At 40.9% G+C, this 27,850-nt stretch overlaps 1 pseudogene; it reads left to right on the top strand.

Moving 5' to 3' along the window:
• The first annotated feature begins 147 nt into the window (after nt 1–147).
• Nucleotides 148–27,850, top strand: LOC127620205 (juxtaposed with another zinc finger protein 1-like; annotated as a pseudogene).

Genomic DNA, 27,850 nt, shown 5'->3' with positions numbered 1-27,850 from the left:
AACAATGTAGCTTAGCTTGAAACTTGCAACAGAGTATTCATCTCCACAAAACTTGTGGAGATGAATAAATCCTTGGAATATTCCATTACAGCCTGATCTGAGGGGGGATGGGGTTGCTTGCATTGACATTGCTGAAAATAACGGCGATATCAATTATATCGGTGTTGTAACAGCACACATTATTTAGCATTAATGATAATAAAAAAGCATATTCTTTGTATTTTTAGGGGGCCTTTGACTTCTGGGGGCCTAGTGCTTAGTCCGCCCCTGTCTGAGACGCCACTGGCCCTAAGTGTACATTCAAAACATTCTTCGTCCTGCTCTCTGCTCAGGTGAACAGCAGCATGTCTGTTTTGCCGGTCCCTCCTCCTCCTCCTCCGTCACGCTGCTTTGCCTCCCATCCCCCTCCCATTAGCTGCCAGCCGTCTAAACAGCTCCAGCTGCAATCACCGCCGCTGCTGCTTCTACGAGCTGCCGGCTATTTGAGCACCTCCATCCCGCACAGCCTCTGCCTTCCTCCGTCGCTCTGCAAGCTCGCGGATCTCTGCCAACACATCCATCATGACGGGCGTAGCGGCTGCCTCCTTCTTCTCTAACGTCTGCCGGTTTGGCGGTTGCGGGTTGCACTTCGAGTCCCTGGGCGAGCTCATCGTTCACATCGAGGATAACCATATCGGTAAGTCTCGCTTCGATTTCGGCCTCCTGTCCCGCAAACCAGCCGCTCTCGAGCGCTAGAGAAGGCACGTCTGTGCGTTTCGCGCTTGGCCGGTTTGCGTGGACTGACGCGTTAAATCTGCCACACGAACACAAAATAGCGTTAGTATTGGCCCGGTTTGAATATAAGGCGAGAGAGTCACAGGCAGGTTTGAGCTGCGGGTGCACGGGTTTGTGCAGCGTTCCCAGACGCTGCTCTGTTTAGATCTAGGCCTGAATGTACCGTATTTAGCGCTCGCTGCAGAGAGCCATTGTTTACGTCTGTGTTGTGTATTCTAGCTGTCTATCCAGTCCGTAGGAGCGAGTGCCTGTTTAGGGGGTTTACGTTTTGTGACGGTTCAGAAGCAAAAAAAAAAAAAAAAAAAATCACTTCTCAAACTAATCTCAAGTTAGTGTTTTACTAAAGTGCAGAATGTTTTACAGAAATCATGCAAAGTAATTTATCAGTTATGTGTTTTGGCTATTAATCTATGCTTTCACGTGTATGCATTGTTATCAGTGTCACTACTAAGGGTAAACACAAACTTCTATATAAAGAAAGGACTGTCCTCATTCCTACAGGTTCCACATGTGGTAGTGTACATGCAGTGGTATCCCTAAAATTAATTCCAATTATACCATAATTACACATAACTATGCTAAAAAATAATAATTCTTTGCACAATCCATACTGTAAATATAGAATTTCAATACTATACAGTAAAACCACATGACAAAAAGTTATGCATGTTTTGTATGCATTACATACAGATTATTCTGTAGTAAGACTTGCATTATGAACATCAGAATAGACTTTGTTTAATGGCCAATGAGGATGACAGTCAGTAACATGATTTGCATATAAGTTCAGCATTAGTGACCTTACTTGTCCTTACTTGCTAAAAGATCTGAGCCTTACATATCTGTGATGTATAATGGGGGATTTATTTATTTATTTATTTAGCAGTGTATACATATATGCTTGCATATGTTTACAATCTGCTAATATTTATTTTAATGGCAGAGCTTCACTCAGCTTGTTTCCATAGTGACATCAGCTGTCACATGGAAGGCGTCTGTCACAATGAAACGCGCACACACCTGCAGCCCAGTGTGTCACTGTAGCCTCATAAAAGATCAGCTGGCCTAATTTCCCTCAGGGGTTACAGATCTGACTTAAAGGTTCTGACCTCAGTGCTCTTGTTTTAATGAGCACAACAATGAGAGAACCCCTCCCATTGATCATTAATACCACTAATCAATAATAATCCTATTGAGTGCTGACCCCTGTGCCTAGGGTTGGCATTTTGCCAGACATTAAACTGATGGTTCAAATTAATCTGGGATGACTATGAAATTAAGTTTAAGATTTTACATGATCATTATGGGAAAGTAACACAGGACAATATCATGATGAAAATATAACTTTATTCATTAAGCATTGCCTTGTAATACTATAGTTTTTGATATGTCATATTTTGAAAATTATGTTAGAGCTTGACATGGCTAACCTATATTTTAGACAGCTGGCACTTAAAGCAGGATACAGTCTCTGAATTTCATCCCATTATTGTCTCCAACTCTTCCTCTCGTTCATAGCATTAGGAAACTGCACACACACAAACACATGCAACAATTTATGTGTTACTGGAAACAGACTGTTGTTTTGATAGGAGTTTGTTAGCTTGTCCGTTCGTAACTAACATTAATCAGTTTGCGTTCTAATGATAGACTTATACAAAATGTATTTAAAGGAATGGATAAAAGGGCTACAGACATTTTAAATCACTATACACTGTTCACACAGTATAGTGAGTGACGTTTGACTTTATGTAGAGACAAGATGCAACTAAATACAGCATCAGAGCTTCTGTTTTTATTTAGTTTAATGTTTTCTTGTTACGTTAAGATATTTAAAAAAAGAAAAAAAAATATATATATATATATATATATATATATATTATACACTCACCTAAAGGATTATTAGGAACACCATACTAATACTGTGTTTGACCCACTTTCGCCTTCAGAACTGCCTTAATTCTACGTGGCATTGATTCAACAAGGTGCTGAAAGCATTCTTTAGAAATGTTGGCCCATATTGATAGGATAGCATCTTGCAGTTGATGGAGATTTGTGGGATGCACATCCAGGGCACGAAGCTCCCGTTCCACCACATCCCAAAGATGCTCTATTGGGTTGAGATCTGGTGACTGTGGGGGGCCATTTTAGTACAGTGAACTCATTGTCATGTTCAAGAAACCAGTTTTAAATGATTCGAGCTTTGTGACATGGTGCATTATCCTGCTGGAAGTAGCCATCAGAGGATGGGTACATGGTGGCCATAAAGGGATGGACATGGTCAGAAACAATGCTCAGGTAGGCCGTGGCATTTAAATGATGCCCAATTGGCACTAAGGGGCCTAAAGTGTGCCAAGAAAACATCCCCCACACCATTACACCACCACCACCAGCCTGCACAGTGGTAACAAGGCATGATGGATCCATGTTCTCATTCGGTTTACGCCAAATTCTGACTTTACCATCTGAATGTCTCAACAGAAATCGAGACTTATCAGACCAGGCAACATTTTTCCAGTCTTCAACTGTCCAATTTTGTTGAGCTCTTGCAAATTGTAGCCTCTTTTTCCTATTTATAGTGGAGATGAGTGGTACCCGGTGGAGTCTTCTGCTGTTGTAGCCCATCCGCCTCAAGGTTGTGCGTGTTGTGGCTTCACAAATGCTTTGCTGCATACCTCGGTTGTAACGAGTGGTTATTTCAGTCAAAGTTGCTCTTCTATCAGCTTGAATCAGTCTGCCCATTCTCCTCTGACCTCTAGCATCAACAAGGCATTTTCGCCCACAGGACTGCCGCATACTGGATGTTTTTCCCTTTTCACACCATTCTTTGTAAACCCTAGAAATGGTTGTGCGTGAAAATCCCAGTAACTGAGCAGATTGTGATACTCAGACCGGCCCGTCTGGCACCAACAACCATGCCACGCTCAAAATTGCTTAAATCACCTTTCTTTCCCATTCTGACATTCAGTTTGGAGTTCAGGAGATTGTCTTGACCAGGACCACACCCCTAAATGCATTGAAGCAACTGCCATGTGATTGGTTGATTAGATAATTGCATTAATGAGAAATTGAACAGGTGTTCCTTATAATCCTTTAGGTGTGTGTGTGTGTGTGTGTGTGTGTGTGTGTGTGTGTGTGTGTGTGTGTGTGTGTGTGTGTGTGTGTGTGTGTGTGTGTGTGTGTGTGTGTGTGTGTTATTTTTGCATTTTGACATTCTTTGGTATACAAACATTTTTAAAAACGTATTAAATAGATTTTTTGGGGAAAAACAAATATCATACAATAACCCATAGTGGCAAAGTTAAAATCCTTTGCTAATTTATCACAAATAATACAAACACTCATTTATTTTATTTTTTTTTATCCTTTATTCAGTTGTTGGAGTATCATTTGTAGCAATTACAGCTGTGAGTATCGTGAGTTAACTTCTACTAAAGCTGCACTTTAGTGTTGCCTTGACTGTGTGCCCTGGTTGTCATCATGGTAAACACAGCTGGAAAATTAAATTTAATCACTATTGTGTGCACTTTGGAACAAGCTTTTTTTTGGACCTCTTTCTTAAAGACATTTTGATTACTCCACTTTTGACTACCATTTGAAAGGTAATGAAAATAACATAGTTTTGTCTAAACGTTTGGCATTCAGGTCAAATAAATTTGTTCTCATGCTCTCAAGGTCCTTTAAGTGATTTTAGGCAAACAAACTGGCTTACACAACGGTAGTTACACAATTACTTGCGGAATATAGTGTGTTTTTAAATAAGTCATGTCATTTCTGATGCTAAAGAGGTCACAGAGACATCTTTAGAAGGAGCCTACTGATAAACATTTATGTAAGTCACAATATGCTGGTGTTTTTAAACTCTCCCAAGTCAAAGTGACCGGTCAGTTTTTGTTAAACCAATGATTGCAATTTGATTTTGCAATGAACAGTTGCTTGCTTATTTTATCTAACAGCATTAAATCATATGATATTGCTTGTATTTTGCAAGCTTATTCTTCTGTTTAATGTTGAGAAAATAAAGTGACTACACACACTTGATTTGAATGTGAATGGAGTATTGTGAATCCAACACACTCTCACAGCAAAATCCTCAGGATTCGTATGACTTTTCTAAATTTGGCTAATTCGTATGATCTCGTGCGACTGAATTCCTATGATTTTCACTAAAGCCAATGATGTCGCTGGACAACATTTCCATCTAATATGCGACAATTACTTGCTTCAGTCACACACAACAGCTTCCTATTATGTTTACACACTGTATTGATTGGTTAAGTTTAGATAAAGGGTTTGGGTAAGGGCATAATATTAATAAGCATGTCCTTAATGCTTCGTGCAGGAAACTCGCACTTCGGCATTAGACATATGGGAATTTGCTCGTGATAAAGTCGTACAAGTTTAAGCGACCAAAGCCGTGTGACGAAATAGCCACCTCGTAATTATATTTCATAAGATCATGTTGGTGAATCTGTGGACCCATGCTATGTTCTACAGAATCATTGTAATGCATAACCTCAAGTTAAAGTAGAAAGGGTACCTTTATTATCCAAGGAACTTTGGAAGTAGCTATATTTTGTTGCACGTAAGCTTACTAATAATATTAAAGCAAAAATAACATAAAAAAACATAGGATATGATATTAAAATCAATACGTTGTGGAGGTATGTTGATTCAATACAATGACAAAAGTGTATATAGAATGAAAAAGTTTTCTGTTCCCACGTCTTATTTATGTTTTGTTTCATTTGGGCTTAATTTCAAATTAAGCCCAACTAGGCATTCATTAGATTAGGGTAGCCATGTATCTTGTTTACTATGTCCCCTAACTATCTAACTAACTTAGCAGAAAGAGAGAAAATGTGAATGCACTTTTTTTTTACCTTTGGGTCAAATATTGCAACTTCTACAGGCCACGTTTCACAGCTCAGAAAGCTGAAGCCTTGTTTTGATTTTAGAACTTTATTCCTTATCACATTGTCAAGTAAAACATGTAAAATAATAAATCTGAAAATAGCAAGGGTTGCTAATGATATAAAAATGTATGACGTCTCAAGCAGACACTGTACAGTAATTAAATAAAATGCCTTGTCCTGCACCAAAATAATTGGGATTGGAGGAAAGTAACAGTTACAACAGACAAACTGGCAACTTCATTTAATGTCTTGAAAGTCAAAATTACTGATTGTCTGACCAAATACATAGAGATCTGAAATGCTTCACATATTATTTTCTGGCTGCTTCTACTTAATTGTTTTCATACAGCTTGAACAATTACCCCAGTTTATCAATGAACTACAATTTGCAGTCAGGAGTTTTACTCAAACATCTGAACCTAGAACTAAAGTAACATTGCCTCCTTGTGGTAAAGAAACTGCATTATTTTTATTATATGCAAAACAGACATTTGCTGACGATTATAATATCTGTGCACTCTGAGGATTATTAAATGTTACCAAGTACAAGCTATCATGTAGCTCTATACAACATGCAAGAACAAATAAATGTTTCCCCAACCTCTTCCCAATCCTGTAAAATTAGCCTAAAATGCCTAATCAAGGCATACCCAAAGTAAATTTAAAGCTGTTCTTGAACCTTTTTGAGTACATGCATAGTTTTGGTTACATTTGAAAGGGGACACTCTGAAGTTTTTTCCCCAGCAGTCAGAATTACTGTAAGTGCTACTGATTCTGAGTAATAGAAGTTTGAACACAATGAAATAGAAGTTTGTTTTTCTGCCTGAAATTTTCTTTTGCATACAGATGCCTTCAGATGACTATAACTTGTAGCTATTAGCTTGAGAACACAATGGGATCAAAGCATGAAGCCTTACCTAGTCCAAATTCAAATTTTATAACAATACCATAAAAAATGAATATTTTACACATGTTTTTCTAAGGGTACACCCAGGCGTTTTACAAAAGTGCCTTTTGGATACTCCAAAAGGACCCTTTGGTAACCTAGGACAAAAAGGCTCCTACTTTTGAACGCTTCAACGTACAGTAATAATTTTGGGCTCTAATGAAAGATGACACTTAGAGCTACCATATTCCATATCCAGATCCACTATTAGTTTTGCTGACACAGAGTAACTGATGCATAAACACATTAGAGTGCCTTTTCCCTTCTTGAAACTAAATGTTGTGCATATAAAAGAGTCAAAACTAGTGCTATGGTGGAAAATTTGTTTATATAAAAAATACACAACAAACTATTTACATGAATTTTTACGCAAAGTATTTACAAACCATTATAAAATTGTACATGTTTCTAGCAACATGCCAGTCATTGTAGCAGTCACATTTGGGTACAAAGCACAAAGGCACATCACAGGAAGAGTACTTCACTGGTGTCTTTGCATGACACTGCCTGCACTTCAGACGACCAGCGGTGCAAGATTTGGTGATGTGCAACGGCCTGTGATGTGCTCTTTGTGGAGCAGGAGATACGGGTCTGGCTGTGGATTGAGACCCCAACTCTGCCATGCTCCTCAGCAAGGGTCTCTCTGAAAGCCCTCCTCTCTTGATGAGGTGCTGTCCTGCTGCTCCACTTTATGTGGCCGCTTGCTGAGTGGGGAGAATAAATAAATGTAATTTACAAAGCTAGACACAACTTTTCCATCTTTTCTGTATTTTATATATATATATATATATATATATATATATATATATATATATTAGATTTCTTTTCGAGTGTGTAAATATGTATTATTGTATGTATATAATATATACTGTATACTTTGCCAATGTACTATGGAACAAATAGATGGGCCTACACCTCCCCATGAATTCAGCATTGTAACAAATAGACTCTCAAACACAACATATATTCTTATTTTCAACTTATATTTATTGATTTATTTATATATATATATATATATATATATATATATATATATATATATATATATATATATATATATTCGTCCATTTATATATATATAAATATATATTTACAGTAAATATACAAAACATCTATATAGCATGTCAATAGATCTGAAACAAACAATGAACTAAAAACACGCACAAACGGTTCAAACACTCACTGAGGAAACACACGACAAAGGGTAATTACAAAATGTGTATTCATTATTCAAACTAAAGCTTATTTATGCGGAATATACAGTAATATATGTTATAAGACACAAAAAAACACTTACTTGTCCAGAGCAATGTCTCATCTCTCCATAAACATTTCCTCTGCCTCCGAATCATCCGTATTGTTTTCAGAAATTTCATCTCCAAACTCAGAATTTTCACAATGAATGCCTTCTTATATCACATCCTGGGGTGAAAATCCTGTTTTTCGCGTCCGTTTCGCCATATTTAAATCGCCAAATGTGTAAACGGTTCCAAAACAACACTCCAATGGTTTTACACACGGACGCCCAAAACACTGGGTAATGGCAAGGCAATTTTGCGCACACACATTACAGAACCGTGCTCTAATCGTCCCACTAAAGACACATATCACTGTTTTCAGAATTTCATTGGCTATACGATGCGTCAGTCATTTCCACTCTTCAATGTAATTGGTTTGATCAGTAAACAAAGGAAAGTGGGTATGCCCTTACATTCGACACAGACTGTGGTTGGGTATTGAAGGCTTTGTACAGGACATGGAAGCTCCTATTGGGTCAAATGAGGTGTCAATCGAAAGGTCAGAGTGCGTGCTTCCATTTTGATACCGGATATAGGAAATGTTTACATCTGAACTGAAGTTATTACCGATAATATGTGAAAGTTTAGGTACTGCTGCCAGGTGCTTTGAAATGATGCAACAAGAGTCTGTGGATATTTACTGATGTAATAATGTGATTTGGACTAAACATTTTACTTGATTTGATCATTTGGACATTTGACAATGAAACAACACCGTTTTTGTTGGGAAGTTATGGATCAGTGGAATACTATGATGCTTCATAGGTGAGTTGCCTAAATTTTGTTATTGGTTGTTTATATGTTGGTGGTCTGACAAAGATATAGATTGTACCTGCTGTTGTGATTGTATCTTAAAATGGTTTATATCAATAGAAAATCAAGAAATGTAGCTTTCCAAAGATATATGGCATGTGTACCAACGTAACACACAGCAGTTTTGTTTATCGCATACTTTTATTTTGTACATTTAAGGGCCCGTCCGCGGGCTGTGTCTATCATGTTTTAACTGATATCACTGTAAACCCTAATGTTGTCTTAACTGGAAAAATCAAGTTGTCTTAATTAAACATTAGTAGAAATTTTCTGTTTTGGGCTTATAACTCAAATGTAAAGTATCCATATACTTTATATTTTAAGTGTTAACAACTAATATTTTTAAATGGCTAATGAGTACCAAATTGAGGCTATGGGGAATACCCACAGTGCTTTGCACTTGAATACTTTAAATCTTTTCTTGGTCAAAGGGAACATTTGGGGTCATTTAAATAGTTGTAATTAAGAATTCATAGAGGTTTTAGCTATTTTTTAGTATTATTTGTGTTTTGTTGCAAATAGTGGTTTTGTGTGATGTCACTATTAAGGTGATCTGTTTCCCCTTTTCCCCTGACACTATCTCAGTTCTCCTTGTGCAAGTGAAATTCTGTGGAGAAATAAGTTTATTTAATTATTGACCTAGAATTAGTTTTAATATTCATTATTTAAGCTGTTATTTCATGACTTAAATTTGAGTCCATTCAATTTAAATTATTAAGTTGAAACAACAATATTTAAAAAGCAAACCCGAGTTTAGTCTACTTGCATCTAGTTACCTTAGCTTAAATAGTTAAGTTCATTCCATGTGAACACTAAGTTAAGTTAACTTAATTACACAAGTTTTGGAGACCCATTACTCAGTTAAACTGCGGGAACTAGTTTACTCAAGCAATTGAGTAGTGTCAACTTATTAGGATTTTCAGTGATGCTGGTTTGATTAAAAGTTTAGAATTACTCGACATAAGAGTATGATAAGTAAATGTCTGCGCTTGTGCCTCAAAACTTGGGAAGAACACCTGTACCAGCATGTGTCTGTGTGTGAAAGAGATAGAAAGAGTTTATTGGGTATGTCTGTTTATACGCTCTTAAAAATAAAGGTTCTCAATCGGCATGTATGGTTCCATGAAGAAGCTTTAATATCTATGGAATCTTCCCATAGCACAATAGGTTATTTGTTGTTGAAAAATGTTCTTTTAGACTATAATTTTTTTTTTTATTATTAATGGTTCTTCTGTGGCTTTGGCATTGCTATGAAAACCACTTTGTTTAACTGTTATTGTTAAGAGTGTAGTTGCTTAGGCCAAATGGAATTTTTGATTTTGATTATGTCATATACCCACCATTTGCCAGCTAGATGTTGCTCCGGGTATCCTGACCTGTATTTATGTAAGATGTTTGTGTTTGGAAATGGAAACCTGTTTGTACATGCCTAGTACGTGTTCCAATCTATTGTAATTGCAAGTAGCAGGTAAAAGATGACATCATTATAAACAATTGACAACAGAGAGATACTTTTTTTAGAGCTTGTTTGTTATCCTCTGTATATTTCGTCCTGTTTATACTCTAGGTTACTAAAACTTTTCTGTCCCTTTCTCTGTAAAACGTGTTGAGAGCGTAACAATGGCAACAAGGACACTAAATTCAACTTTGGTGAAAGATCAATGGTTTTAGTAATGAATGTGAGAAAGATAATGTAACGCAACATCAGTTGAGCAGTTTGAATGGTTGGGCTTGCATAAATGACGCTTTCTTTCATGTGTCACTGAACCATTTAAAGCTAAACAAAAAAATCAGCGCTATTCAGAACCCGTATTTGAAAATATATGAGGCAACTTAGCACAGACGTACGTACTTGGAATTCTCTAAGGGCATTTTTGTACTGGCACAAACCTAGCCTAAAACCTGTACTTCTGAACTTTATTAAACCGAAATATAGCTACTATAAGCAGGGCCATAACCACCAAACACATTGAGGGGGACATGTCCCTTCCACCATTCATAATAGTGGTCCATTGATATGGGGTTTTAACATGGTTGATTACTAAATTATTACATTTGGTCCCCGCAATCCTGAATATGTTGTTACATCCTTGACTATAAGGCATTCGGAGTGTTGAATATTCTTTGGACTTTACTTTCAGTGGCCAATAGATGTCAGGCTTGTAACACAATATACATTGGCTCATTCCTCAGTTTTGTTCTTGTTGTGAGATATTATGGCGAATATTTATAATGTTCTTCCAATATTGTTAATTGTTTTCTGGTGAATTGTTGTGATTTCCCATCATTGTAAAAGTTTTTCAAATGCAAAATAAATGCCCTGATGAAAAAACAAACAAATGTCTTAGTTTTATTAGACTTATTGATAGTTTGTTGGTCTTAATTGGTTTAAGATGGCTTAGCTGGTCTCGATGCCTGGTGAAGCTGGTATTCAGTTGGTCAGCCAGCTTGTCTTCCAGTCAAACAAGTACCCAAAACCCCTCTTAAACCATCAAACTAGACCACCATGACAATCCTGATGGCCAGTTAAGATCCGCAAACCACCTTTTTGTTTCTGCAGGGATAGTATCAAGAAGCGATTGTTATATAAGATAAGGCTATTCAGCTCTGTTCAGATCATTATGATTTGTGTGTGTGTGTGTGTGTGTGTGTGTGTGTGTGTGTGTGTGTGTGTGTGTGTGTGTGTGTGTGTGTGTGTGTGTGTGTGTGTGTGTGTGTGTGTGTGTGTGTGTGTGTGTGTGTGTGTGTGTGTGTGTGTGTGTGTGTGTGTCTTTAAAAGAGAGAGTTGCATTAAATGACTCATCAGGCCTTTTATGAGGCAATTAGTGAGATCCAGTGGAAAATTAATTATACCAACTTTCCTAGTCCCACCCAAAGCTCTGTGTGGGTTTGGCTGTATGTGCATGTGTGTATATTTTGTGCATTTGTGTGAGTGTGACTGTTTACGTTTTTGTTTCCCTTTGTGTGTGTGTGTGTGTGCTTGTCCTTTTTAACATGTTTGTGTGTGTGTACATACAGAAGTGTTTGGAGCATTGTGTCCTGCTGAGCTCTGAGAAGTGTAATTACAGCCTCGTTTAGAGTTCTCTCCATCCCCTCCTCTCCGTTCCCTCCATCCGGAGACCTGCTGCTCTCCAGCGCATTAAAACACTCCACTGCTTTTTAATTAGCCGTCTGGAAAACAACCCCGGCATTCCTACATTGCCGCACCATGCCAGGCTCCTCTGTACACACATACACAGATGCACGCACTCACTCCAACAGGGACACCCACATGTAGCTTTCTGATGTTTTTTGTTAAAGTCCACCACAGGGTGGCACATTTGTTGTTCTTACACCTTTAAATAGCTGATTTCTTCCCATCTACACCCCAAAAAGGGTCTTATACCAATATATTTCTATGTAGTTTAGATCCACCTGATCCCAAAGCAGTGTTTCATCTGTACAGGAGAGCAGTAAATTGCCCAGTGAAGTTTGTGCAGAATTTAATGATATGGCTGTGAATATAGAGCATGTTTATGGGTAGAAAGTTCTTTAATGTCCTCACAGAGGGCCCAGTATTATTAGCCCTAGATAAAGATTTAATACTGGTCATGGCCCATTAAAATGCAATATTACTGCTACTGGTAGGGACAAGTGGTGCTCTCAGCTTGAATGGTTGTTGTTTGTGCTGAATTATGATGGCCATTATTGAATATTTATGATTTTCCTAAATATAAAAATTAACTTTGGGGTGTGCAGTGTGTGTGTGCAGTGTGTGTGTGTAGTGTGTGTGTGTGTGTGTGTGTGTGTGTGTGTGTGTGTGTGTGTGTGTGTGTGTGTGTGTGTGTGTGTGTGTGTGTGTGTGTGTGTGTGTGTGTGTGTGTGTGTGTGTGTGTGTGTTTTTTTTTAGTTGCGTATTTCCTTTCTCCTTTTCCTGTGGTTGTGGAAGGACCTTGTGTGCCTCTATTTTGTAAGTGAAGGGAAATCATAAAATTGGAAAACATTAACTTTGCCCTCCCCACATTGTTTTGCACCTGGCACACTTAATTACACTTCACCTCCATCTCAGAACACACACATTTGGCCCTCACAAAAAAAACATACTTGTAAGAATACTTGTCTGCATGAAGTGTAAGTTTAGTAGTACTTCAATTTTTAAGCTTTCATTTTAAAAGACACACCAACATTTAAAATGATTTGGAAATGCCAATAAAGCACTGATGAAGACCACCTCAGTGGACCACCTGAGATACAGAAAAGTGTGTGTGAGGCAGGGTCCTCTTTATGAGGTGAGGATTGCCTAATTTATGCAGTGCAGACACTAGAAAGAGCTCTGATGGGATTTAGGCAGAAACGCATACAGGTGGCACTCTGGAATGCTTTTACATAAAAGTAACTTATGTGTAATTTGTACGATTCATTTGGCTTTTGCAGTCTTTTTGGAAATGTGATAAACTATTCTAGAAGTTACAATGTTGTGCTTAATGCTGATTTGGGTTGCAAATAACACTTTTGGAGGTTGTGTGTCAAATGTGACCGTGGAAAAGAGTTTTACATAGACCTGGCACACTCTACAAGCATTAAGAGCGTGTAGAAGTTACCTCATGTTAAAGGAGAATAATGGTTAAGTGAACATAGTGGAATGCTTTTAATGGCTTTGGGAAATACTTCATTTAGACATATGGGACCTATTATATACACTGTCTGTTATACACTATTATAACTGTGCATACGCATGCAATGCAAACCATTTTGAACATGAACACCCTGCTTTTCTTTGACTACGCTCTTCTCTCTAAACAATTGTGCAGAATGTGCCAGTGTCACACTCGCGCGCACACACTCACCTCATGTCTTTTTTTCTCCTTGTGAGGTCTGTTGTGCACTTTAAGTTTTAATGCGCTCTAAGCATCCATTGACATACTACAATTGTCACACAAACACATACAGTAAACAATACCTTCATTAAATTACATATTGTTTAAGTGTGTGCATATGTGTATGAGAGAGACTGATAGACATGCCAAGATATTTAATATCATCAGAAGGGTCTCTTTGCCACACGAGGGCAGTCTCAGGCCATGATACAGAGGATAGTAGGACACACACACGTGTTGGGTTTCCATGTTTTATGGGGACTTTCCATTGACATAATGGTTTTTATTCTGTACAACTTTATATTCTAACCCTACTCCTAAACCTCACAGAAAACGTTCTGCATTTTTACATTTTCAAAAAACATAATTTAGTATGATTTATATACGCAGTTTTCCTCATGGGGACCGACAAATTGTCCCCACAACGTCAACATTTTTGGGTTTTACGATCCTTGTGGGGACATTTGGTCCCCACAAAGTGAAATACATGCTCTCATACACACACACTTGGCACACATTAATGTTTAAGCATTGCCTGGTGTGCCTCAGGCATTGGAAGCTACCTGCTGTCACAAGCAGAATGGAAAAATTGTGGTGGGGCATTGGGGGTACTTGTTTGACTAAACTTACAGTAAGCACAAAAGAATATTTTTAAGCAACAACATGCTGTTATTTAATGTGTTCGTGCATACAGTGGTTCCAAAAACATTCTGGACACTTAATGTATGGATTTTATTGCATTAAATAACTAAAATGTAACGTGGAATCTGCAATCAGTTGATGCTAGACTCTTCCTCAAGATTAACTTTATACATGCAAGTATACTTAAGTCATAGCAATAGTATTAAGAAAAGCCATGGTAAAGTTGTTTTATTATTCAGGATTACTTCCTTGAGTTACTTCTACATTTCTGTGCTTTAGTGCTTGTTTTGGTAACTGCAGCTCCTGACACATGATCCAAAGCTCAAATGTTATTGTTCGGGCTGTTTCATCACCAAGCACGAATGGGGGAAACAATTGACAAACTTGCCCTAAATTGTTTTTTGCATTGTCTGTGTGAACGGCTCCAAAGGCATGTTGAGAAATTGCGGCAAAAAATTGTGTTTGGTGTGAAAGGCCTCTAACCAGTTAAGAATGTTTTTTTTCTTTTTTTTTTTTTACCAGGTGTAGTTCATTTACATTAACAAAGTTGCACAAAGTTTGACAGAAAGTGTCCATATGCTTCTTGAACAATGTTGAATGATCTGTTGTTGTTTATTTATATGAAATAGGGCTGCATCTAACGGTTATTATGTTAGCGATTAATCTAACAATAATTTTTTCGGTTAGTCGATTAATCTGACGACTAATTTGTCTTTTTTTTTTCTTTTCTTTTTTTTTCTAAAGATTTTGTATTATCTCTTGACTAATATAACAATTAATTAACCCAAAATAAATATAAAAATCTAATTAATATTTTAATAAATTATCTTCTCTTAAACACAAACAAATGTACAAGAAACGAAGTGTGCACAGCAGGGCATTATTCTGCAACAAAAATAGCCCTGTCTTAACTGTCTTAATCTCCATTTTACAGTCCAACATTAATTTTATATTGGAGAGATTTTATGTTGGACTGCTAAACTCGAGGTTGCACAATGTTTTGATATTTCTCCTGAAAGTGACTTGAATTTTACATTTTGTTTAATTTATTTTGTTGTTTGATTGCTAAATGTAGATTTTAAGTAAGAACTTGTTAATTCGAGTAAAAGGAAAGTGCAATCCAGCTAACCTGTATAGCTATTATATTATATTATGCAATAGTAAAATATTTCTGCCTTAAATTCTTCACTTTCACACATTATTTTAAGGCTCTCTGGTTAACTCACAAGCCATATCTTACACAGCACCACATCGTTGGGTCTCCGGCTAAAATACCCCCACGCTTTAGATCACCATGGGCAAGTTTGTTTTTTAGCTGCAGCTTTGTTCTTTGGGGAATCCATGCTTAAACTGGGTGATGCATTTTAATTATTCCACTGCGATGCACGGACTCATGTTATGCAAATCGACGTATTTCTATAATCGATGACGTCGCTGAATCGTCCCAGCCCTAATATGAAACCTAACAAATGTTTTTTTTTTTTTTTTTTTAAAGTTTAGCATAGAAAAGTGTATTTGCCCTACCTTTCTTTAAAATAAATGCCACTTGATTTGATATTTTGTTATATAATACAAAGCTTTCATACATTAAGTGTGGCTTAAGTGTTCAAATACTTTTTGCCCTTTTGTATGACATTGCATACCCAGTATAACCTTTACCTTCTTTACACCTATACATGCATCCTCACCTTCATCTGTATCCTATGTATTGTACACTTTAATGTGCTTGTATTCTCTGTACCCCTCTCAGATACAGATCCCAGGATTCTGGAGAGGCAGGAACTGCAGCAGCCAACATATGTTGCTCTGAGCTACATTAATAGGTTTGTACAAGTGTGTGTGTGTGTGTGTGTGTGTGTGTGTGTGTGTGTGTCGACTAATGTTCTAAACAAAAAATATGAATTTATTCACACTTCAGGACAAAAATGCTTTCCTTCTAAAATATATATTTAAAAATTGATTGAAGAAGTAAATTAAAGCAAGTTAAGGGATTTTAAAATATAAACTGAGTTTTGTCATTTCTGTGACACTATAGCAGCAAGTCGAGAATACAGGGCCAAAAACATAATAATAATAATGCATGTCCTCAGTACTCTGTTACAAAACATCATTACTTTTGAAATTTCTTGTGGTACCGCTTGTGTTCCAGAAATTACATTGCTTGGTTCTTGGGAGGTCGGTAAAGAATAATGACTGTTTAATTTGACATATTTTAATGATTGCCTAAAGCTTGTCAATTGTAGCTTTATAAACTACTGTCATTCCAAAAACCTCAGGAACATCATTGTCATGGCATGTATCCTGTTTTTGTTTAGATTCATGACTGAAGCAGCACGCAGAGAGCAAGAAACTCTGAAGAAGAAGATCCAACCCAAAATTGCTATATTAGTCACTGGAGGTGTATTACGTAACAATACGGCCACGCCTCCTCGCCATAGCAATGGCAGCCTAACACCACCTGTTACTCCGCCCATCACTCCATCATCCTCCTTCCGCAGCAGTACACCAACAGGTTGTTGGAGTGTGTGTGTGAGTGTGTGTTTAGTAGGGGATAATATACAGTCAGCCTGTAGAGTTGTGGTGCAGGTTGTTATCGCAAAATAAACCCCGAAAGGGTGAACTTGTATCAGCCTGGAGGGGTTTATTTTGCGATAACAACCGACTGACTGCATTAACCCGCTTATTACACTGCTACTTACCAAATAAATACATGGACATAAAATATTGATTTGCATTTAGATCATGTAATTATGTCGGAAGAAATAAATAGCTGGATAGCTAAATTTCACTTCCGGTTTGCTTCGGAGATCTGTTGGTGTTTATTTTGTACATAATGACTGCCTGACTGCTCATTATCCAGCTAATTACAAGACTACTTGCCAATAAATTAATTAATGGACATAAAACATTGAGCTGAACATTTTTAATTGGCATTCTTATAGAGATCGCACAGTGACCTGTGAGGCAGGAAAGATGGCTTGAAATTCCCAGTGCGGTACGTGGATGTACAGTTGTTACTCAGAAATATCAGACCGCTAGATGGTTCCATTGACCAATCAGAATGGAGTATTCCAGAGAACCATGTAATAAGGAGAGGATAAAGTTTGGAAGGACTAAAATATCGATTTTCTATATGTAAGAAAAAACCATTATAATAGATTAGATTCCTTTGTTGTCATTGTAGCATGTACAACAACATTGGCTCAGTCCAACCAGTAAATTTAAGAACAAGATGCAAGATGGTATTCGAGCACTACAATTAACATATTATAAAATAACTTTAGTGTAAATTAGTGATTGTAATTAATATTACACAAATTAAACTTTTCTTGCATATTAAAGGGATAGTTCACCCAAAAGTGTCACCATTCATTTTCACTGCATCTTTTTTCCATATAATGAATGTGAATGCTGACTGAGGCTAACATTCTGCCAAACATCTCCTTTTGTGTTCCACTGAAGAAAGAAATTCAGATGTGTTGTGTGGAACATCATGAGGGTGAGTAAATGATGATGACCTATCCTTTTGGGTGACCTATCCTATTAACAGCTACTGATTTTTTTTCATACTTTTAATATTAATTCCCCAAATATGACTTGCCTTGCATAAAAATGGGTCTGAAATTTTCAGATAATTTAGCTCCTAAATTATTGTTTATTATTGAGAGTTAGATGTGCTTTTAACCTAAAACTGCATGAGTGTATTATGTTTGAGTGTGTTTATGTCTGGACCTCAAAAGTTTCCATTAATTTAAACCTATGCCAGGGTGCTGTCCACAACTCCTGCAGCTCAGCTTGTATCAAAGTCTCAATGTAAATGTAAAAAAGTCATTAAATCATTTGATGTTCTGTTCTAATAAACAAGCCAATAGTCTGCAACAAATCCTAAATAGTAGACTTGATAGTTACCTGATAATTTAAGTTGAAATGGGTTCAATCCAGATAAAATCCAAGAGGTCATATCAGCTGGCTGTGTTACATAAACTGTAGAACATTCAGAAATATTAAGTCTGAACTGAACTGTATATATAAAAAAATGCTTATGATGAAACTTTGGATAATTATACCAAAGAGCACGTTTACTTGATAAGTTCTCATTAGCTCTTTCATCAGCAAATATATGAAGTTTCTTGTTGTGCCCCAGGCAGTGAGTGTGATGAGGAGGAAGTGGAGTATGAGGACTCTGACAGCGATGAGTCTTGGACTACAGAAAGTGCCATCAGCTCAGAGTCCATCCTCAGCTCCATGTGCATGAATGGAGGTGACGAGAAACCCTTTGCATGCCCTGTTCCAGGCTGCAAGAAGAGATATAAGGTACTGCACACACATGTTTGTAATCATGACTTTCTGAGGACTTTATGGAGTTCCAAAACAAACGTTTTTACCCAGCATTAGGGCGGGGTAAAAAAATCTGATTTTCCAATGCATCACAATCTTCATTTGAACTTCATCTTCAAGATTGATCTTTTACTTGTATGCGGAACTCTTTATGTAATTAGCCATTGGTTGGTAAATGTTCAGATTTCAATCACCAGTGATTTGAGTTTTGGCAAGAAGTTCAAGAAGTTCCTTTCACTGAGTGTTGAGAGTTTAAGGTTCTCTTACGAGAGGTTCTCTCGTATTGCGTAAGCTAGCTTACGCTACGGGAAAGATGAATCTTTTCTGAGATATTGAAGCCAAAAAATTATCCTTAATTTTGTATCCATTGTCAACGCAGTGCGGCAGCTGCAGACCTTGAGCGGGCTAGCTAGCGAGCTCATTGGTTGCTCTGCGGCAACTGCTGCAGCCTATAGACGAGCTTGGGCGAACTCGCATCCAATGAGAGGCGTCCGCGCGCTCACTGCATCAAAGCCCGCCAAAAAGGGCGTGACTAGAGTGCATATAAGCGTAGCTCGTAGGCTGGAACCCTGATTTTCATCTCTTCAGCGAAGCTCTTCGCATCACTGAACCGGAAGCCGCGTCGCCGTTCGAGGGGCATCAAGCAAGCGTGGACAGCGCTCGAAGAAGCCGGCCGTCTTCGCCACCTTCAGCCGTCCTGCGAGCTACGCCATCCGGCGACGTATCCTTTTTAAAAGCAAGGATAAAAGGAAGTTCTTAAAGAACTTCACAAAAGAGTACGAGCGTCTTTTTTAAGATGCCTCGCTCCACTTGCGCCTCATGCCGCGCTCCTCTCAGCACCGGAGACCGCCACATCATCTGCGCTCTCTGCCTGGGACTAGGGCATGCAGAGCTCGCCCTCGCCGAAGGCGATTGCGATCTCTGCGAGGAGCTGCCGATGTCGACCCTGCGGGCTCGACTCGAAGCGCTCAGGACCGAAGCCGCCGCGCCTTCCGTTCAGCCGCGCAGAAAAAGCGCCGCTCTCAAAGGCTGCCGGAAACAGTGGTAGAAGCGATTGCCTCGCCGGAGCCCATCCCTCGAGCATCGCCTTCACCGCCCACCCGGACGCGCAGTTGCCGCCGAGCGGCTGCTCTGCTGCCATCTCGGACGAAGAAGCGGAGGATAAGGGCTGTTCCATCATGGCTTCGACAGCGAGGAGTGGTCAGGCTCACACGCCGCCTCCTCCTCAGCCCAGGAATCCAGCAGGACCCGCGCCGAGTCGAAGAGGAACTAACACGCCTCCTCACACAGGCCGTCGACCGCCTCGGGCTCGAGTGGTCACCGCCCTTGAGCAGGCACCCAACAGACTTGACGGCTGCTTTCTACAGAGCCGCCGCAGCAGCACCCGTTACCCGGCCGCTCCCTTCCTGCCGGAACTCCACGCCGAGCTTTCCAAATCATGGAACGTGCCTTTCTCGGCCAGGGTCCGATCCCACGTCTCCACCTCTCTTGCTTCGGTGGACGGCGCCACTGAGAAGGGCTACGCTTCCATCCCTCCGGTCGAGGATGCGGTAGCAGCACACCTTTGCCCGCCCTCCGCGAGATGGCGGTCTAAACCAGTGCTCCCGTCTAAGGCCTGCAGAACAACTTCCGCCTGTGTTGGCCGCGCCTATTCCGCCGCCGGCCAAGCTGCATCTGCTCTGCACTCTATGGCCGTCCTACAGATCCTCCAAGCGGACCTTCTGCGGGAGTGGGATGAGGAAAGCAGGCATCCAGAGGCGATTGCAGACATACGGAGTGCTACGGACCTCGCCCTCCGTGCTACCGAAGCTGCAGCCCAAGCTATAGGGAAGTGCATGGCCGCGTTGACTGTGACCGAGAGACATCTGTGGCTAACGCTAGCCGACATGGGAGAAGCAGAGCGCTCTACATTCCTCAACGCACCGCTCTCTCCATCCGGTCTCTTCGGCTCCGCGGTGAGTGGTATCATTGACCGGTTTTCAGAGGTCCAAAAAGCCACACAAGCCATGAATCTCTTTCTGCCTCGTCTCGCTATCTCCTCTGCAGGCCGCCCACGTGAGCCTCCTGCACGAGCCTCTTCACAGCGCCCAGCTCAACAAAGCCAGACTTCTCAGCATCGACAGGGCGGCCGCCCTCGATCGCGCTCAGACAGCCGCCGCAGACCCCCCGCGGGCCTCGGACTAGAATTGCGCTGAAACCTGAACAACCGAAGTCCTCCTAGCTTTGTTGACAAAACGACGGATCAGTCCCGCTGCGGCCGGACCACCGTCAAAGCTTCGCCCCCTGTCAGTCCCCTTCCTTCAGGCTACTACAGTGGTAGATTCAGCAGCCAACAAGCCGGTGTTAACGCCCGCTTGCCTGCGCTCAAACGACGTTTTCACGGCGACCCAAATAAATCTGGTAAAGAGCAAGCATGCCATATGTGTAGAAAATGTGCCCACAACCCAGTGTTCACCTCTACACACAAGCATTACACATCCCGTGTCCATACCAGAGAGCAAACATGTCTTATGTGTAGAAAATGTGCCCACAATCCAGTGTTCACCCCTACACACAAGCATTACACATCCCGTGGCCCTATCACGGCACACTCACATAAAGCGGTTACGAACCGCTCGAGTGTTAGGGTTAATAAACGCACCCACGAATCCGTGTGCGCGCCCATTCTCTGGCCGCTCTGTCACACGGCCAGCAAACACTTCTATGTATGTAAGTCCCATGCCCGTGACTATGCTTGCATATCCCATTCACCTTAATCGGGAAGTCACTCTCAAAACAGCCTGTCCATGCTGTCTGCGAGCAGTCCAGCATAAGCACAGTAAGCGCGCTCACACATTCTGTTCAGCACGCTGTGTGCGGCAATCAGAGCGATTTGGCCACTCACCCTCTAACATTACGCTTCAAAGCGTGGGAAGATATTCCAGGGATATCCGAATGGGTGTTAAGCACAATAAAACAGGGCTATTTGCTACAGTTCAATCGCCGTCCTCCTCGCTTCAGAGCGCGGCTCGAAACTACTGTGAACACGGAAGCAGCGTGCATGCTTCGTTCAGAAATAGCAAACCTTCTGTGCAAAAGGGCCATAGAGAGAGTGCCGCCTCCTCTGAGCGAGTCGGGGTTTTACAGCCGTTATTTTCTTGTCCCCAAGAAAGACGGCGGCCTCAGACCAATATTAGATCTCAGGGTTTTGAACAAAGCGCTTGCAAAAAGACCGTTCAAAATGCTTACAACCAGCAAACTCCTCGCACATGTGCACCAGGGGGACTGGTTTATTTCTCTCGATCTGAAAGATGCATACTTTCAGATTCAGATAAATCCCTGTCACAGGCCATTCTTGAGATTCACCTTCGACGGCCAGGTTTATCAATACACCATCCTTCCGTTCGGCCTGTCCTTAGCACCCCGTACTTTCACGAAGTGCATGGACGCGGCGCTCGCACCCCTGCGGAGTCAGGGTTTGCGAATTCTGAACTATTTGGACGATTGGCTGATTTTGGCACAATCACATACGGAGCTTCTGTCTCACAGGACAGTTCTCCTCAGTCATCTGAACAGTTTGGGCCTTGCAGTCAATTGGACCAAGAGCTCACTACAGCCCAGTCAGACAATTTCCTTCCTTGGAATAGAACTAGACTCAGTGGCAATGACGGCTCGCTTATCTACACAGCTGCGGCCGTGTGCAGCGACTAGCCGCGTCATTTCAGATGAACAGCCTCACACCTCTGAAGAAGTTTCAGAGAGTGCTAGGCTACATGGCCTCAGCCGCAGCAGTACTTCAACTGGGTTTACTGCGCATGCGCCTGCTTCAGCATTTGCTAAACACCTGCGTGTCTCGCCGGGCTTGGGCCACAGGCCGCCAGCCAATCAGAGTGACTCAGACCTGTATTTCAGCTCTGCAGCCCTGGACAGTGGCCGAGTGGTATCAGCGGGGAGTGATGATGGGAGCTGTATCTCGCCGAAAAGTCATCTCGACAGACGCGTCCAACACGGGTTGGGGCGCGGTCTGCGAGGGCTCTCCGGTTTTTGGCCTATGGTCAGTTCAGGAAAAGCTCCTTCACATAAATTGTCTGGAAATGATAGCGGTCGAGTACGCCGCGTGCGCTTCCTCCCGATCATTCAGGGTCACCACGCCCTGGTCCGCTCGGACAACAGGTCTGTGGTATCCTATCTAAACCGCCAGGGCGGTGTCAGATCCAGGAACCTCTTCCATCTGACCTAAACGCATACTGAGTTGGTCCCAGCGCCACCTGCGCCGCTGAGGGCGACGCACGTGCCAGGCCACCTGAACGACGGCCCAGACAGACTGTCCAGAGACGATATTCCTCCAGGGGAATGGTCCCTGCACGCTCAAACAGTCCAGACGCTATGGCGCATATTCGGCAGAGCAGAGATAGACCTCTTTAGCGTCAGAAGAGAACTCTCACTGCCCAATATTTTTCTTGAAAGCGAGGATGCGCTGGCCCAGGACTGGCCCAACCGCCCGCTTTACGCCTTCCCTCCCATCTCGCTATTGCCACAGGTAATGCAGAGGATCAGGGAACGCGGCACTCGGTGCTCCTCATAGCCCCGGCTGGGAGAATCAAACATGGTTCCCGGAGCTTACGCAGCTGTCACTGACAGCGCGTGGCCCATCCCAGTGAGAGCAGATCTCCTCTCGCAAGCTCGCGGAACGATCTGGCATCCCCACCCAGAGCGCTGGCGCTACACGCGTGGGTGATCAACGACTACCCGCCGCTTTGCCAGAAGGAGTAATAAACACCATCATACACGCTAGAGCCCCCTCCACGAGAAGACTCTATGCGTCAAAATGGTCTGTGTTTTCAAAATGGTGCACCGACAGAGACCTGGACCCACGGACATGTGGGGTGTCGCCGCTGCTCGTGTTACAAGAGTTGCTGGATAAGGGCAGATCCCGCGGCGTTCGCTGAACCCCTGCACGGCCAGTCACAGGTTAAAAACGAGCTGGTCATCCGCTTCCTCAGGGGAGCTAGAAGGATGAACCCTCCGCGCCCCCCATCTGTTCCTATCTGGGACCTTTCTATAGTTCTCGAAGCTATGAAAGCCTCCCCTTTCGAACCACTTCAATCCATGGATGTGAAACACCTCTCACTTAAAACCGTTTTTGTAACTGCCCTATCATCAGTTAAACGGGTGGGAGACCTTCACGCGCTATCTGTCAGCGCTGCGTGTCTTGAGTTTGGACCAAGTGACTCCAAGGTCATTTTAAAGCCTAGACACGGCTACGTCCCCAAGGTGGTCGGTACTCCTTTCAGAGCACAGATCATTTCCTTGTCGGCGCTACCAGCATCTGATAGCGAACGCGACGCCAATCTCCTTTGCCCAGTCAGAGCACTGAGATTGTATACTGCACGCTCCACATCTTTCAGAAGCTCCGAGCAGCTTTTTGTTTCGTTCGGAGGGTGCACCAAAGGTCTCGCCGCCTCGAAACAGACACTGTCCAGATGGATAGTGGACGCTATTGCTGCCGCTTACGCGTCAAAAGACCTACCATGCCCGCTAGGCATTAAGGCTCACTCCACTAGAGGCATGGCCTCCTCGTGGGCATGGTCCAGTGGGATTTCCATTCACGACATATGTGTGGCAGCGGGCTGGGCTTCCCCTCCTCCTTTGTCAGATTTTACAATCTGGAAGTACCCGCTCTGCAGGCTAAACTGCTAGCGGTTTAATCACGCTACAGCTCCCTGGTGAGCTGCATTAATGGGACACAGTCCACACAGACCGGCACCGCCGCTCTGTCTATGTGCTTATGTACTTCACACACACTGGCCCACACTCTTGCCGCCAAATATTAATTCCCCACTCACAAGGGCTCCCCGGGTCCCCTTAATTCCCTGGGGCTCATGCAGTGGATGCTTGGCGCGCACAGCGTTGACAAAGGGTTCCCGTAAGCGTAAGCTAGCTTACGCAATATGAGAGAACCTCTCGTAAGAGAACGAATCGGTTACTAACGTAACCTCGGTTCTCTCTAGATGAGGGAACGAGTATTGGCGTAATCGCGGCCGCATTTTTCGCTTCATTCAATGAAAACCAGGGTTCCAGCCTCACGAGCTACGCTTATATGCACTCTAGTCACACCCGCTTTGGCGGGCTTTGATGCAGTGAGCGCGGACGCCTCTCATTGGATGCGAGTTCAGCCCAAGCTCGTCTATAGGCTGCAGCAGTTGCCGCAGAGCAACCAATGAGCTCGCTAGCTAGCCCGCTCAAGGTCTGCAGCTGCCGCACTGCGTTGACAATGGATACAAAATTAAGGATAATTTTTTGGCTTCAATATCTCAGAAAAGATTAATCTTTCCCGTAGCGTAAGCTAGCTTACGCAATACTCGTTCCCTCATCTAGAGAGAACCGAGGTTACGTTAGTAACCGATTCGTTAATTTGAATTGTTCCGCGTAATGTGTGTCCAAAGACAAGATCCATGCAATCCATTTGTCATTTGATTAATGTCTCTTTAAATATCCTTCTGTTCTCTTGTTTATGTAAAAAATAAACAAGCACGGATGAGATAAAGAAGCCACTGGAGAGCTCTCTCTATAATATGCGCTTATTTACAGACACTCTTTACAGAACTGCTGTTTTTCATAAAGATACAGTGCTGATTTTTAGCACGTGTTGTGTAAATCAATATCTTTTTAATTTAAGCTAATTATACAGTAGTAACCTTGGACTAAGCCTTAAATGCATCTTTTGGCATTTTATAACATTTTGTTACCACGAAAGACGGGGAAGCTGCAGTAATTATTGTCGCCGGAAAATTCTTAGACTCCATCTCATTCTATTTTGTTCCTTCTACCTACTCTCTATTTCAGAATGTGAATGGTATAAAGTACCACGCTAAAAATGGGCACAGGACACAGATCCGTGTGAGGAAGCCCTTCAAGTGTCGCTGTGGGAAAAGCTATAAAACCTCTCAAGGCCTTAGACATCACACCATCAACTTTCACCCACCTCTGTGATATTAGCACACACACACACACACACACACACACACACACACACACACGCTTTTTATATCAAAATATAGTTTTCACGTTTACCCAAACATTCTTTCATTTACATTTTTGGATCACGCTTAAACTGGGATCAAATTATGATTTTTCCACGTTTTTCTTTTTGTGTGGTTACATATGCATGTAGATATACTTGTACATTTGCACATTCCTTGTATATCTTTTTTTTTTTCTAAATCTTAGTGACGCATGATGACTTAAAAGGCATTGAGAATGAAAGTACTCTGCTGATGATTAGGACACGCCAAAAACATTAGTTTCTGATATTTAAATCATTTAAGTGAGAGAATTTTTTACAATCATAAAAGAAGAGCAGAGAGATTCTAGATCATTTCTTTTTTTCGCCTGTTAAAAATACTTTGATATGTTGAAACGTATATGTATACAAATGAAAGCATATAAAGACACTTTTAAATATATAGATATATAAAAAATAGCTAAGTTGTATTATCCAAACATTTTATTTTCCATTTATATATTTTTCAGAATGTTTATATTGTTTTATACAAAGTTTAATGTTTATCTCATCTTTATGGACTTCTTTTAAAGTAACATTTCATATTTTTATTTGCTTTGTATAGAAGCAGTCTTTTATTGTCAGAATTGGAAGGATATTGATCTCAGGTCACGATACAGCTGCCAACTTTCAGACAAACAAACCAGGAAATGGAAAAACATTGAAGTTCCACTCTGATCCAAAACATTCCACACAGAATATCAAAGTGGCTGACATTACGCAGTGTTGCGTTACATTTTCCTGTTTTATTTGCATGGGTCTGTCATGCATGCAGCACCCTCTGTGTAAAAATGTGATTGTCTACATGTGGCCTTTTCTAGACAACTGCCTGAAGATTGCATTCAAGCAGTTTCATGAAGTAGAATTGGTTTCTCAAGAATCAAATTGCATTTGAGTTCCAAGCAATATATTTTAGTATGATCCCTGAATGAAAAAACACTTTTGTTGAAGTATAACATATTTATTCTGCCCTGCCACCCTGCTGTTATGCCAGCAGTGCAGAAGTGCCAAGCTATTCTTACTCCCTGTTGAAGAAGAAAAATGGATGATCTGCCAAACACATCGGGTCACATCTGGCTCTCCGTTTGGTGCCTGTTAGCGGAGCAGCCTTAAAGAGGACCTTAACTTCTGTTTGTGTACTCAGCCTTGCAGTATTGTTTGTCTGTTTTAGCTCGTAAGATTCTATCAGCCTTGTTTTAGCCGTAGTTGATTTTTTTTCCCCCATGGGTTGCCTTTGATTTTAATGTGTTGTTTTATTTGTAAAATGAGTATTTGTTGCCGTCTGCTTACCTTGTATTGTAGGCTATGGCTTGCTAGCATTACACGATCGCCTAGCTGCTCTGCTGTCTCTTGACTTGTAGTCTTACTGTTACAATCTTTGTTGTAAAAGTATTATATCATTACATTTATATTGATATTACTGTTTGATTGTGCCAGATGCATAGCTATGCCTGACTATAATTTTTTGATTTTATTTCTGGAACAGTTTCATATCGGTCCAATTGTCAGCCAAATAAGTATACTGTGGTTTACAAGGTAAAAGGTCTTGGACTATTTGTCTGGCAGACTAGCATCTTCTAAAATCTTGAGCTCTTTTGGTGCAGAGAAAGGACCAAGTGAGCTTTCCTATCAACTAGTCTATTTTTTTCAGTTCACTTTGGTCAAATTAAACATCATGGACCAAAAATGGCACTGCCAAATGTCTAGTAATGAAGCATGGAAGTGAAAAGTAGGCTGCTAAACCTTATGAAACGTACTGTGGTTGTACCATGGCATAATGTTGGTATCAGTTGGTAATAAAATGGTTCTTTGACATTTACCATGGTATTGAATGATTACTATATTCAAATACTATGCAGTTTACATGGAACTCCAAGGAACTTATAAGAATGCTATAGCATTGAATTACCATGGTACATGTTCAAAAAACATGGTATTACCATGGCCAAAAAAAAAACAAATCTATGAAAATACCATGGTACAATTTGGTACTTTGTTCCACTTGGACTGGACATTCTAGAAATAAATAAGTTGGTGGTATTTAGTTAGTATAGGATACTTCCAAATGGTTTCATTATTTTTAAAAGTTTGAGACCTTTGAGATTTGCCGTTAGATGGATCCTGGGTTATCAGGATCTGCAATTAAACACTAATATCCAGATCGGTCATATGAACTTTTATAATGGAAAAGCAGACAAACGTTTGAAAGAAGAGGCTTAAATGGA

The sequence above is a fragment of the Xyrauchen texanus genome, chromosome 26 (assembly GCF_025860055.1).
Source record: "Xyrauchen texanus isolate HMW12.3.18 chromosome 26, RBS_HiC_50CHRs, whole genome shotgun sequence".
Classification (NCBI taxonomy): domain Eukaryota; kingdom Metazoa; phylum Chordata; class Actinopteri; order Cypriniformes; family Catostomidae; genus Xyrauchen; species Xyrauchen texanus.
The sequence above is the reverse complement of the archived record's forward strand: the minus strand, read 5'-3'. Positions and strand labels throughout refer to the sequence as shown.